This window comes from Xyrauchen texanus, chromosome 22 (assembly GCF_025860055.1).
Source record: "Xyrauchen texanus isolate HMW12.3.18 chromosome 22, RBS_HiC_50CHRs, whole genome shotgun sequence".
In the NCBI taxonomy this organism is placed as follows: Eukaryota; Metazoa; Chordata; class Actinopteri; order Cypriniformes; family Catostomidae; genus Xyrauchen; species Xyrauchen texanus.
In genome coordinates, this window is record NC_068297.1 from 39288784 (window position 1) to 39301296 (window position 12513).

Here is a 12513-nt window from a genome sequence, read left to right on the forward strand (position 1 = left end):
TCCAATGTACTTCTACTGGATCCACTAAAATAACACAAAATCGCACATATTGCATATATTATCACAAGATATTCTTATTAAATCTTTTTGTCAAATTCTTTTATTAGTAATTATGACAGGTTTTGTACTTTTTTAACATATTTAAATATATCTACAATGCACTTTATAATGCGCATAGTTGATTACAAATGATTAAGTTTTGTTTTAATAATTAGCAAATTTGTTATCACAAAAATTCTATTCAGAGTTGGTAAAAACAAAAAATATGTGCTATATATCGTTGGAAAGTTCTCAATTAGTAGAAAATAATGAACAAATTTGTGTCACTCAGAGGCCAAACTGCAGTAAATATTAGAGTATGAAATTCCCACAGACACACATTAATTAAATAATCAGTGGCACTTTGTCACATTTTCCTTATTATTTCCCGAAACATACATATGACTTAGACAATGACACAATAACATAAAAACTTACAGCAGTCCATCCCGATTCAAACGAGCCCAAACGCAATATAATATGGTAAGGAAATATTTCTCAGAGTGTACATGGAAAGATGATGCACAAGAGGGCGTTCAACTGTCTGTGTGTGTGTGTGTGTGTGTGTGTGTGTGTGTGTGTGTGTGTGTGTGTGCGTGCGTGCGTGCGTGCGCGCGCGCGCGCGCGCGCATGTCTTTTTAATTAGCAAAAAGTTACAGACATTACAGGAATTTTTTTTTCCAAGACTCCCTGATCTACACTAGTCAGGATGATACCATAAAATTTGATTTGAATAAAACAAGTTAATTCGGATGTTACCACATGAAGTAGGGAAGACCGGGTTTGGACTTGGTACAGAGTACTTTTCCAGTCATTTTATAATTAATTTCACAAAAGTATAACATAAATGTTCACCTTCTTGGCCTTCACTGATTCTGTCAGGGAATTTGAACATTAAAATATGTTACAGTAAATACAACTATTTACAAAAGTTATACCTTCATACACGCACATACAATCACCAGAAATACTCAAACCAGCCTGTCTGACACCAACAATCATCCGTGTGATTATCTAATCAGCCAATCGTGTGGCAGCAGTGCAGTGCATGAAATCATTCAGATACGGGTCAGGAACTTCAGTTAATGTTCACATCAACCATCAGAATGGGGAAAAAAATTGATCTTAGTGATTTAGACCGTGGCATGATTGTTGGTGTCAGATGGGCTGGTTTGAGTATTTCTGGGATTTTCACGCACAACAGTCTCTAGAAATTACTCAGAATGCCAAAAACAAAAAAACATCCAGTGAGTGGCAGTTCTGTGGATGGAAATGCCTTTTTGATGTGAGAGGTCAACAGAGAATGGCCAGACTGGTTCACAAAGTCTACAGTAACTCAGATAACCGCTCTGTACAATTGTGGTGAGAAGATTATAATCTCAGAATGCTGTTCTGAGATGAGGGTTGACACAGATTTGGCAGCACAAGGGGGACCTACACAATATAAGACAGGTGGTTTTAATGTTATGGTTGATTGGTGTATATATTATAATGTATTATAACAAAAAATATTTGGTATTATTACACATACTCAAGTTTAAAAAATAATAGGTTCAAAAATTATACAATGACTTCCTATCATTTATATGACTACAAATATTTTACTTCCATACTTATATCAGTTTATAAGATTTAAGATTTATAAATTTGTAAAGTAAAATTGTTCATATTAACTCCAAACCATAAATGAATTATGTATAAATCACAATTGAATTAATAAAAATTATATTAACTATTAAAACTAAGTTATTGTTTGTTTGTTTTTGTGCGTAGCTTCCCTCTTAAAGGAACGTTCCGGGTTCAATACAAGCTAAGCTCAATCGACAGCATTTGTGGCATAATATTGATTACCACAAAAAATCATTTTGACTCGTCCCTCCTTTTTTTTCAAAATAAATTGAATTGAAATGAATGTGGCCAATACACAAACATGAAAATACTCACTATTTCAAAAGTTTAAAAACCCTAAACTGACTGTAAAAATGACCATTTATACAATTTTACAGCTCAATTAATACATGAGTTTTTACAGAATTAATGTAAGTATTTTTATAAAATTATAAGCTTCACATTTCTGTTTAAACCCTCGAAAAAAATGGCCACATTCACTACCATTGTAAGTTCCTCACTTCAGTGGCGCCTGAAGCTGTACGGCCGTATGCACTGTGTGTACCATGACTGACCTTACTCTCAGAATATTTCACCAATCATGAAATGTGTCTCTTATATCTGTTGACTGTTTAAAAGAACTAACAATGCCCAATTTGTGAATGAATAATTATTTTGAGTCTGTTCTAGAAACGGGCTTGCAAAATGGTCTGAAACGATTCGTGAGTCAGTACAATGCGTTCAGAGCGCATTGTAACAGTATCGGAATATTTGGATACAGTGTAAATTTACCTACAGTCAACTGAAACAAAAGGCTGTCTTTTTGAGAAACTTCAGCTAGTGCTGTGTCATGTGAACAAGGGGCTGTTCAAACAATGTGTTTTTGCATCCTCTCGTGCTGTTTTTCAGTCATTTTCCATGTAAACATTCACAAGATGGATTTTGACAACTGCATCAAGTTTCAGTGTGTTTTTAGCATCTCTCACCGGAGCGCTGCATTTTGAGATGCTGTATCAAGTTAAAAAAGAAATTTAACTGATAAAAATGCATCTCGAAACACCTGCGTTCTGCTCTTGTGTTGTAGTGCATTTACATTTTTTAGCACTAAAACATGTCTGTCTGAACGGTTACTGGAAGAAAATCTTTAGCCAATAGTTACATGAATGCTACTAATACTCAAGAAAATAAATAAAGGTTTATGTATGGGGCGGCTGTGACTCAGGTGGTAGAGCGGGTTGACTGCTAATTGCAGGGTTGGCGGTTTGATTCCCACATGACTCCACATGCCGAAGTGTCCTTGGGCAAGACACTGAACCCCAAGTTGCTCCCAATGGCAGGCTAGTGCCTTGCATGGCAGCTTTGCCGCCATTAGTGTGTGAGTGTGAGTGTGTGAATTGGACACAGTGTAAAACACTTTGTAAACCTCTAAGGCTATATAAGTGCAGACCATTTATCTCAAAGTCACCAGAATTGAACACTATTGTGTAAAGGGGGGCCTAATAACCCCCAGATATAAGGTTATTAGGCAGATTTTTTTTAAAGAAAAGGAGGGAGTCGTCAAAATACATTTTTGTAGTAATCAATATTAGGCTATGCCACGCTGAATAAGCTTATTGAACCCGGAACATTCCTTTAAAACTAGTGGTTTTTAACACTGCCAATCAACCCCTGCACAAATTCACAGAATACATTTTATAATTAATTAACAAAAGTCAATACATTTTTGCTGAACCTGTTTTGTTTGTTTGTTTGTTTACATGAGAACTTTTTCTCCTAGTTGAGGTATCTTAATATTTGTTCCACCAGAGAAATTCCACAAAGGATGAAAAGTGTGCCAACCAACCTTTCCATTTTATGTTAGGGTATTTGACAAAACATTTATAGTGCCTCTATATTGTTACATATGATTACAGGCTGAAATAATAAAAATGTCATGAGATTTTAGCCTATGTAATGGCTCAGTAACAAAGCTAGCACATTTTAAATTAATGTATTCATTGCACAGGGTGGCATATTCAAACCTTTGCCTGCCCTTGGTCAAATACCAAATACCAATCAGCCATTACAACGGTCATTTTCGCATATGTCTGTCTCATTTGACTTCCAGAGGAGGTTCTTTCAAACACCAAGTCGAAGCCTATTTTTCTCTACGCACCACAGCCGCATTTTCTCACCGCATCGCATGTTGCGTGTTTACCATAAAACATGTTTATCACAGAATGTTTGAAATCATACCTGCATGTTTCAACAATAACTCCTACATTTAAGCGTGCATGCCCAAAACAACGCGTATATCGGAGTGAACGCACGTGTGACCGCATTTCTGGCTCAAAGATGGAAACAATTCAGGTTTAATGGGATGCTGCTGAAGACGCGCAGGCGAGGAGGTGAAACACAAAAGCGCTCATACATAAATGTTCAGCTATACGTGCGTCCCTTTACGTCTATCCGCGCGCAATATAATGTGACAATTAAAATGATGCTTTTCGCAGAAGCAGAACTCACCCGCGTCTTTGTGCGTTATTGTCTGTTCAGACGGCCTGTGCGTCATCCATCCCCACTCTCACAGCCCTTCACATGCTCCGAGAGGAGGGGGAGACGGGCTCACAAGGGTGGGTGCGAAACACACAGAGGTAGAAGACACAGAGGGACCGTGGATATGTTGTGCAGTTCAGTCAACAGTGACACTGGAACCAAAGAAATGAACTGCTGCATTTACTGACACCACAACTGCTGTACTAAAACCATGCACATATTTACTATTTGAGATCATGCGTTACGTATTATGGTGAAACTTTTAGAAAGTGTTACTTTTCTTGGCACTTTTAATTGTGATCCAAATGCCATATGCCATAAATGTATGGTAAACTTAGGATGTCTCCTACTTATGTCGACCCTCTTTTGACCAAATCACAGTTTTATGGGCAGTGGGTTACTGGTAAAGTGGGACACTTGTATTATCAACATGATTAACTTTGTTCGCCCCTGTCTTAAACTACAGATAGACAGACATGGATAGCATATTGTATTTTGTTATTGTATTTTTTTAATGTTATGTTTGTAAATGTTAGAGTAAAACCTTTTGTAAATAGGAAAAATTGCAGTTCAGCAGAAAAATCAACTGTTGATAATTTTTTTTTTTAATATATATATATATATCTTCGCAAAACGACCCCTAGTTTGAGCTTCTATTCCATTCAGAGGCAGAGATATATGATGAAACAGTGGGGAACATGCACGCAATAGCCTATAACATTGACTGGATGTCTATGGTGCGAGTGCTCAGCTGCGTTAGACCGCCACCTACTGTTCAGATCTGCATATTGTGATGGAAGGAGATATTTAAAAAATAAAATCCTAGTACATGTTGCAATCTAGTGGAAATAAATGTAATTAGACTTTTTGCAATGGAACCAGAATTACATGCTTAGAAAGTTAGGACAACAAAAAAATTAGAATTAAATATATAGTGCATTCAGAAAATATTCAGACACTTTTATTATTTCACGTTTTGTTATGTTGCAGCCTTATGTTAAAATGCTTTAAATTATTATTATTTTTTCACATCAATCTACTCCCCATACACCATAATAACAAACCAAACCCCATATTTTTGATAACTTTGCAAATGTATTAAAAAGAAAAAACTTAAATATCACAGTGACATAAGTATTCAGACCCTTTGCTATGACGATTTAAATTTAGCTCAGCTACATCCCATTTCTCTGGATCATCTTTGAGATGTTTCTACACTTTGATTGGAGTCCACCTGTGACAAATTCAATTGATTGGACATGATGTGGAAAGGTACACACCTGTCTATATAAAGTATCACAGCTAAAAATGCATATCAGAGCAAAAATCAAGCCATGAGGTTAAAGAAACTGCCTGCAGAATTCAGAGACAGGACTGTGTTGAGGCACAGATCTGGGGAAGACTACACATTTTTTTAGTTGCAATGAAGGTTCCTAAGAGCACAGTGGCCTCCTTGAACAGAAGAAGATTGGAACAACCAGGACTCTTCCTAGAGCTGGCCGCCCGGCAAAACTGAGCAAACGGGGGAGAAGGGCCTTAGTAAGAGAGGTGACCACAAACCCAATTGTTGTAAAGGATTGTATGAAACGGTCCAGCAGAGGGTGCTAATGGACTGCCTTATCATATGACTGCCCGAAATACTATCCCGTTCTTACGCGGAGGACAGTTTAGTTTGTGAAGCGACAGGCAGAAGGAACACCAGTAATTTAAGTGTTGTTGATGCAGTTAATATTGTTTTTGGTGGATTTGTGCGTGCAGGAAATTGTGAGTAGTGACATGTTTATGCACTATATGTAGATATTGTGTGGAGATGAGCAACTTTATTTAGCATTTAGGTCGTTTATTGTTTGCCGTCGAATGACTGAATGACTCAGCACTTTCTATTTACCATCAGTTTGATATGCTAACATTTATGTCTTGTATTTTTTATCTTGTTAAGTATGGGCAGTTTTATGTTGTATTTTCCAATAAGGAAGAGTATTTACTGTTATTATTATTGTTGATATGATTCATATGACATGTGGTACAGATTGTTTCTTAGTCATATTGTTTCATATAGTTTCTTTAAGAGCATGTTATTATCTCTTTTGAATGTTTCTACATTATGAGACAGTCTAATAATTATTTCACCGTATTGTTAAAAATGTTTGATATTTGTTGTGACTTTACTAAGGAATTTACTGTATATTATTATTTCCTCCTGTAGAACCACATCTTTATTCACCTGTAACTTAAAAGAAGCAAGTTTGGAATAAAAGAGTGTAGATGAAGAAGGAAAGATTGTGCATTCTAACAGATGCCCACAGTGATCATAACTCCAAACCAGCAACACAATTTAATCCTTCATTACAAATTGGTCCTTCGAGCCGGATAGGTGATTACTGTGGATGAAGATGGCTCATGATCCATTAGACAGAGACCTTAGACCAGACGATGTTCGCTCACATCGCCAAAGGCACCCTCCTGTCTGGCTAAAGGAATATGAGGTTGATCTTCCACGTCAATTAATATTTGACCAATCTAGTCAACATTCTTCAGGAATGAAAAATAAAGGAAGAAATATGGAGAGATCTTCCGAGATGACACCTCTCCCCCCGTGCCCTATTCCCCACAGTAGTATAGAAGGCATGGAAGGAATACTGTGTTGGTCTTAATGATCGTTCATTCATTTTTGTGTTTCTTTAGTTATTTGCAGTGCATTAACGCCATCTAACGACCACTTGTGGTAACGACAGGTTTGGTGTACTGTTTCTATTTCCTGATGTATTCTCGTTTGTATTCTCGTTTGGAACGAGATTAGTGTTTAGTTAGTACACGACTTTTCCAGAGCGAGTTGTACTCCGTGTTGTGTAAATTCTGCTGTCAAGTTTCTTCAAACCTCGTTCAGTTGTGTTTCCCTCGTGGGCAATGCCGTTTTACAGCTTGTTTTTTTGCACTGCTGTTTGTAAAATAAAGGAGAGGAGAAAAAGGACCTCAGGATAAAGCATCATCTCATTTCTTTGTTCACCTCACCTGGCTGTTTATACGCGCTGGATAGCTAAATACGCATACGTTTAGTGAGGCCAGTACAGTAAAACGGCAAACCCTCGCCTGTCGAGAAGAAGACAGAACTTCAACTGCTAATAAAAAAAAAATATAGAAAACCTTGTTGCCCGTCGAGACGACGCCATTAACCTGCTCTCATCAAGCCTGCATGTGACTTGCCGATTCCCCTGCTCCATAAGACATGGATTCTCCGACCGAAATGCAAATTCCCACTGGTGTGACTGATGCAGAAGCTGGTGACTGGGAGGCGAGATCAGAGCTATTTGCAACAAGCTCTGTTCATGCACCATCTCAACACGGATCAACATGCAGCTCACGAAGGAGCACTGCGCTAGCAACCGCTAAAGCCAGAGCTCAAGCAGCAAGAACCAAAGCAGCCTATTCTGAAAAGGAAATGGCACTGAAACTTCAGAAAGCTGAAGCAGAACTACGAACTGCCAAAGCAGAGGCTGAATTGGAGTCATTGCGGTGTAGAAAAGAAATGGAGGCTGCAATAGCTGAAGCAGCAGTTCTTCAAGCAGAATTAGATGATGACAACAGCCTCAGGGAACCGGAGTCAGAACTGATCCAAAGGTATTTCACTGCAAACAGCGTGCCACCGCAGAGAGATATAAAACAAGAAAGCTATAATACTCCGCCCAGCCTGCACAGCCACCCGCTTCCACCTGCACGTCCTCCAACGCAGCCAGCCATAAGACCTACAGTACAGCATCCAGCAACATCGCCTGCAGAGCTACCGACACACCCACCAGCAGAGTCCCGGAGACCGATACCAGCCCCAAGATGGCTGCCACCAACGTCACAGGTACCACTACAGCCACAGCAGCCATCCATGTTACCTGCTAGTACGTATTACAGCCCACACCAAGCCAGCAACCAAGCATGGCAGAGAGGAAAAGACCATGGGCTACCCAGTCGTGCTCCACACCCTACCTCGCCTCGTCACACGTCTGCTCAAGATGGACACAGCTCCCCGACTGCTGACCTGGCGAAGTTCATCGCTAGAAACCAGATCGTCTCCACAGGGCTGATGAAGTTCGACGATAAGGCAGAGAATTACTGGGCGTGGAAAGCTTCATTCTGCAATGTCATAGACAATATAGGCTTGTCAGTAGCAGAAGAGACTGACCTTCTGATTAAATGGCCCGGCAAAGAGTCATCCGAACAAGCACGCAGGCTCAGAGCAGCCTACATCAGAGACCCCCAGGGTGGCCTCCGAGCTATCTGGCAGCGCATTGAAGAGTGCTACGGTACTCCCGAAGCTATTGAAGGGGCGCTATTTGCCAGACTGGAAAGCTTCCCGAGAATCTCCAACAAAGAGCCAGCCAAGCTACGCGACTTAGCCGACTTGCTACAGGAACTGTACGCAGCAAAACAGGATGGATTCCTTCCAGGACTAACTTACATTGACACTGATAGAGGAGTAGCCCCAATCATAGAAAAGCTCCCGTATAATCTACAGGAGAAGTGGATGTCCTACGGCTCTCAGATAAAGCAACACAAACAGGTTTCCTTTCCCCCATTCGGCGTATTCATCGACTTCATCCAGAACCAAGCTAAAGCAAGAAACGATCCCAGTTTCAGAGTCACCATGCCATATCTGCCTGCCACAAATAGAGACAAACCCAAAAGCATCCAGAGTAGAGTCAACCAGTCGGTTGCAGTTCACAAGACTCAAGTCACAGAGTACAGCCAGAAAAGTGAGCCTGAAGCTGACTCTCTAGATCTCACCAAGCAATGCCCAATCCACAAAAAGCCCCATTCATTAGGAGCATGTAGGAGCTTTAGAGACAAATTGCTAGCTGACCGTAAACAATATCTCAAAGACAATTCCATCTGCTACCGCTGTTGTGCTTCAACCACACATATTGCAAACAACTGTGACAAAACCATAGCATGTGCAGAATGTCAGAGCATCAAACACGTCGAAGCCCTCCATCCAGGTCCATCACCATGGAAAGCAAAGCCACCCCCATCTACGTTAGAGAACGGCAGGGAGGGCAGTGAGAATCAGCAGCCTCCAGAGACGGTCTCCTCCAAGTGCACTGAGGTATGCGGTGAGGGTATGAGTGCTAGAGGTTGCTCCAAAATATGCTTAGTTAGTGTCTATCCAAAAGGCCAGATAGAAGCAACAACTAGAGTGTATGCTATCATTGATGAGCAAAGTAATAAATCCCTTGCACGTACAGAATTCTTTGAGATATTCAGCGACAATAACACTCCATCTCCGTACACGCTCAAGACGTGTGCGGGCAGTATAGAGACTTCTGGAAGGAGAGCTTGTGGCTACATGCTGGAGTCACTGGACGAAAAGACTTGCGTCCCTCTTCCCGTCCTCATTGAATGCTATGAACTTCCGGACAACAGGTCCGAAATCCCAACTCCCAGTGCAGTTTTACATCACCCTCATCTGAGGTGCTTAGCCAGTGAGATTCCTCCATTAGACTCCAGTGCCCAGATACTGCTGTTACTAGGGAGAGACATTTTGAGTATACACAAGATCAGAAAACAGATCAACGGCCCCGACAATGCCCCATTCGCTCAAAAGCTAGACCTAGGCTGGGTGGTGATCGGCGATGTGTGCCTCGGCACAGCACACCGCCCCTCCTCAGTCACTTCCCTCAAAACATGTATCTTGGGAGATGGCCGCCCCAGCTACCTCACACCCTGCTCCAGCCACCTGCGTGTGAAAGACCTGCCACACAGCCACTCAGTCCTTCATGATCCTCTATCTCAGCAAGCCGCCGTTCACACTGCTTCTCTGCTGCACGGGGATGACCTGAAGTCCTCCGTCTTCCACTGCACCGACAAAGATCACCAACCTGCTCCATCCATCGATGATCTCAACTTCCTGAGGATCATAGATACTGAGGTATGTCAAGATAGCACTCAAAACTGGGTCGCACCCCTACCTTTTCGGACACAGAGAGAACGTCTGCCAAACAACAGAGATTATACCATGAAAAGACTCAAGTCAGTCTGCCACACACTAGAGAAGAAACCTGCCATGAAAGAACATTACATGCAGTTCATGCAAAAGATGATTGACAGTCAACATGCAGAGATTGCCCCCATCCTCCAAGAAGGACAAGAAAGCTGGTATTTGCCATCCTTTGGCATCTACCATCCCAAGAAACCCGAACAGATTCGAATAGTGTTCGATTCAAGTGCTCAGTATGAAGGGGTTTCACTGAACAGTGTCCTGCTTAAAGGTCCAGATCAGAACAATGACCTGTTAGGTGTCCTCATCAGGTTTAGAAAAGAGAAAATTGCTGTGACCGCAGATATTCAACACATGTTTTACTGTTTTGTAGTCAAGGAGGAGCACAGAGACTACCTGAGGTTTCTATGGTTCCGCGACAACAAATGGGGCAGTGACGTTGTAGACTACAGAATGTGTGTGCATGTGTTTGGCAACACACCGTCTCCTGCTGTAGCAATCTACTGCCTCAGGAGAGCAGCGAAAGAAGCAGAATCTGAATTCGGCTCTGATGTCAGAGCGTTCATCGAGAGACTTTTATGTTGACGATGCTCTGAAGTCGTTTGCAACAGAGTCCGAGGCCATCAACTTGGTGAAGAGGGCACAGGAGATGCTCTCCCATAACAGCCTCCGGTTGCACAAGATCACGTCAAACAGTGCAGCTGTCGTGGCTGAATTCCCCCCTGAAGACCTTGCAAACAGCATTAAAGACCTGGACTTTGCCACGGATAACATCCCTGTGCAGCGTAGCCTGGGTATCAGCTGGAACATAGTCACAGACACATTCACCTTTCAAGTACAGCGAGATGACAAGCCTTTCACACGCAGAGGCGTGCTCTCAACCATAAACAGCATCTTCGATCCACTCGGCTTTCTCTCACCTGTCACTATACAGGGGAGATCGTTGCTGAGAGAGCTGACCATAGAAAACAGTGAGTGGGACGCGCCATTACCTGGACACCTCCAAACAGAGTGGGTGAGATGGAAGTCCTCCCTCCAATGCCTTCAAGACATACAGATCCCCCGCTGCTACACATCTCTTTCCACCTCTGCAGCAAGCACGAGAGAGTTGTGTGTGTTTGCGGATGCTTCAACCAAAGCAATCGCAGCGGTGGCCTACTTGAAGGTGACCGATGAACATGGACGCTCCGAAGTCGGATTTGTGCTTGGCAAAGCAAAGCTGGCACCAGTGAAGGAGACTACAATCCCCAGACTCGAACTCTGTGCTGCAGTCCTTGCGGTTGAGATAGCGGAGACTGTTGTGAGTAGCATGGACTCACACATGAACTCTGTCACTTTCTATTCTGACAGCAAAGTTGTGTTAGGTTATATTAACAATGAGCAGAGAAGATTTTATGTTTATGTAAGCAACAGGGTCCAACTTATCAGACAAGCAACGTCACCCCAACAGTGGAAGTATGTCTTCTCAGAGCTCAACCCAGCCGATGATGGCTCCAGATCCGTTGCTGCTGCATCATTGAGAGACATCAACTGGCTGACCGGACCTGCCTTCTTGTCTGATAAGCCTCCAGCTGATCATCAGTCACTGTTTGATCTAGTTGACCCAGAATTAGACTCTGAGATCAGACCTCAGGTCGTGACGCTAGTCACTGAAATCACACAGCCCAGCTTAGGAACTGAACGCTTCGAGCGCTTCTCAAAGTGGACTTCTGTGTTAAGAACACTTGCGGTCTTGATTCACATAGCCCAGTGTTTCAGACAAACTGACAAAGACAACACATGCAGAGGGTGGCATACCTGTAAGAAAGCAATCACGCCAGAGAACCTGGAAAAAGCAAAGAAACTACTGATCAAGAACATGCAGCAAGAAAGATATCCTAGTGAATTCAGTAACATTCAGAGTAAGTCAGACATTCCAAAACAGAGCAGCATTGCAAAGTTGTGCCCAGTGGTTGACAGTTTTGGACTTCTCAGAGTGGGCGGACGCATCACTCAGTCTGGCCTTGAGATAAACCGCACCAATCCCCTCATCATCCCAGTTCAGCACCACCTAACGACTCTCCTTGTGCGCCACCATCATGAGCAGGTAAAACACCAGGGCAGACACTTCACAGAGGGGCCATCAGGGACGCTGGACTGTGGCTGGTGGGCGGAAAGAGATGTATCAGAGGCACTCTGTCCCAATGTGTCACCTGTAGGAGACTGCGTGGCAAGCAAGAGCATCAGCTGATGGCCGATCTGCCTGCAGACCGGCTACAAGCTGCCCCACCGCTCACGTGACGCCGGCTTGGACGTGTTTGGCCCATGGGAGGTTATCAGCCGTCGGACGAGAGGTGGACAAGCAA